General features: G+C 37.9%; 1 pseudogene across 1 annotated transcript; it reads left to right on the top strand.

Moving 5' to 3' along the window:
- Nucleotides 1-846: 846 nt before the first annotated feature.
- On the top strand, nucleotides 847-2,591 carry LOC128561996 (eukaryotic initiation factor 4A-II-like; annotated as a pseudogene). The gene has a single exon (XR_008373363.1). The product of XR_008373363.1 is annotated as a eukaryotic initiation factor 4A-II-like (transcript).
- Nucleotides 2,592-3,193: the final 602 nt, after the last annotated feature.

Below are 3,193 nucleotides of genomic sequence, written 5' to 3'. Positions count from 1 at the left end.
AAGTAAGTGATAGTTAAATTACAGAATTCACTCAGTGAATTCTTATTTCAGTTCCAAAGGAGAGACTATACAGTACCCTGAGGGTAGAAGAGCTGAAATCTCTCTCATCTCTTAGTAGAAAATCATCCAAAGACCATTTGTTTAGTGCCTCCCATTGACGAGATGATATTCAGCTTTTATTCAGAAAAGTAATTATTATTGGCACCGTCCTCACAGATGGAAAACCAGGGCTCCAAGACATAAAAATGACTTGTCTAAGGTCACCAAGCTTGGAGTGGAAGGCATAAGATTTAAGCCCAAAGCTGTCAAATTTAAAGCCTAGATATCATTTTCAAATAAAATACAGAGGTACACTACCTCTCTGAAATATAAAGATTATTCACTCAAACTTGTTAAATATCAAAGCCCTAAAACTACTTAAGGACCTTACCAAGACCCTATGTATAGTGTTATTGAAAGGTTTCATTTAAAATGAAATGGTTTCATTTTAATCCTTCTTTCCAATAGACTTCTAGTATAACATTCAAAGTACATTTTCATAGAAAAACAATGCCCAGGGCATAGTAGAAACAGTCTTACTCAGCAGAACTCTTTAAAAAATCATGTTCCAGAAAAGTTAATGTGAAATGATAAAATATTCATGTAAACCAAGTCACAGGATGTATTGAAAGCACAGAAGCCATATTTATGTTCAACGACAGTGTGGTGGGCTGAAAAAGAAAGCAAAAGGCGGAACGTCACTGCCTCACAGTCAGTCTTTCATGACATCCCTTTACCAAGATTCCATACGGAGCTCCAGTGGCTGACAGAGCTTGGTTTCAAAGAACATACAGAAGCCGCTTTTCCAGTCGGGCGCTGAGTGGTTTTTCGGATCATGTCTGGTGGCTCTGCGGATTATAACAGAGAACATGGCAGCCCAGAGGGAATGGACCCCGATGGTGTCATCGAGAGCAACTGGAATGAGATTGTTGATAACTTTGATGATATGAATTTAAAGGAGTCTCTTCTTCGGGGCATCTATGTTTATGGTTTTGAGAAGCCTTCTGCTATTCAGCAGAGAGCTATTATTCCTTGTATTAAAGATCCAAAAGGTAATTCTGGCACTTGGAGACTATATGGGAGCAACTTGTCATGCTTGCATTGGTGGAACAAATGTTCGAAATGAAATGCAAAAACTTCAGGCTGAAGCACCACATATTGTAGTTGGTACACCAGGGAGAGTGTTTGATATGTTAAACAGAAGATACCTCTCTCCAAAATGGATCAAAATGTTCGTTTTGGATGAAGCAGATGAAATGTTGAGCCGAGGGTTTAAGGATCAAATCTGTGAGATTTTCCAAAAATTAAATACAAGTATTCAGGTTGTGTTGCTTTCTGCCACAATGCCAACTGATGTGTTGGAAGTGACCAAAAAATTCATGAGAGATCCAATTCGAATTCTGGTGAAAAAGGAAGAACTGACCCTTGAAGGACTCAAACAGTTTTATATTAATGTTGAAAGAGAGGAATGGAAGTTGGATACACTTTGTGACTTGTATGAGACACTGACCATTACACAGGCTGTTATTTTTCTCAATACAAGGCGCAAGGTGGACTGGCTCACTGAGAAAATGCATGCCAGGGACTTCACAGTGTCTGCTCTGCATGGTGACATGGACCAGAAGGAAAGAGATGTCATCATGAGGGAGTTCCGGTCAGGGTCAAGCCATGTTCTGATCACTACTGACTTTTTGGCTGGTGGGATTGATGTGCAACAAGTGTCTTTGGTTATAAACTATGACCTACCTACCAATTGTGAAAACTATATTCACAGAATTGGCAGAGGGGGTCGAATTGGGAGGAAAGGTGTGGCTATAAACTTTGTTACTGAAGAAGACAAGAGGATTCTTTGTGACACTGAGACTTTCTACAATACTACAGTAGGAAATGCCCATGAATGTGGCTGACCTTATTTAATTCCTGGGATGAGATAGTTTTGAATGCAGTGCTCGCTGTTGCTGAATAGGCGATCACAATGTGCATTGTGCTTCTTTGGGAATATTTGAATCTTGTCTCAATGCTCATAACGGATCAGAAATACAGATTTTGATAGCAAAGCAACATTAGTCGTGAGCTCTTGTGAGGAAAGTCATTGGCTTTATCCTCTTTAGAGTTAGACTGTTGGGGTGGGTATAAAAGATGGGGTCTGTAAAATCTTTCTTTCTTAGAAATTTATTTCCTAGTTATGTAGAAATGGTTGTATTAGATGTTCTCTATCATTTAATAATATACTTGTGGACTAAAAGATATAAGTGCTGTATAAAATCAGCCGATTATGATAAACTAGCATATCTGCCTTTATTGTGTTTGTCATTAGGCTGAATAGAAAGGCCTTTAAAATTGATTTTTTTTTTTTAGAAAGCATTTGAATGCATTTTGTTTGGTATTGTATTTATTCAATAAAGTAATTAGTGCTAAGTGTGAACTGGACCCTGTTGCTAAGCCCCAGCAAGCAATCATATCCTAGGTAGGGTTAAATCCCCAGTAAAATTGCCATATTGCACATGTCTTAATTAAGTTTGAATGTTAAATAAATTGTATATTCACTTAAAAAAAAAAAAAGAACATACAGAAGCTGCTGGCTTCGAGAAATAAATGAGTTGTGCTGGGCTGCAGTGGGAAAGAGACAGGAAAAATCCAGATGCAGAACGGGACCTGAGGCCTTATGAGGACATTGATTTCCCGAAGCACACAGCCAAGAGCATCTGCAATGCAACCCCTAGGAGTCCTCAGGCAACGTGCCAAGTGTGCTTTTTATTTTATAAATTCATAGAATGGTTGCATTTTAATGCCCAAAGGCAAGTGGAAGCTCTCACTCCTTATTTTTGATGCAGACCGAAAACCTGGAAATGTTAAGTCGCTCACCCAGTGGGGAAGAGCCAGGCAGAAAGATTGCCTTTTGGGTTCCATTAAAGTAAGTTTCTCTTTACAAGATTTACTTTTACAAACCAAAAATTGTGTTTCAAATAGCCTAAGCACAGTAGGTGACACTAACAAATTAGCAAACTGCTATAAATTCTTGAATGATAAGGTACAGTTTCATCATTTCATCAAATTGTTAAAATAAAATGTGCTATAATAAGAAATTCTTTTAAAGACATTTGAACTCTTTAAAGAACTTTGGTGAATCTATAAATAAGCAAGTTGAACTTAA

This window comes from Nycticebus coucang, chromosome 1 (assembly GCF_027406575.1).
Source record: "Nycticebus coucang isolate mNycCou1 chromosome 1, mNycCou1.pri, whole genome shotgun sequence".
NCBI lineage: Eukaryota > Metazoa > Chordata > Mammalia > Primates > Lorisidae > Nycticebus > Nycticebus coucang.
Note: the sequence above shows the minus strand (reverse complement) of the source record. Positions and strands in the feature narration are given on the sequence as shown.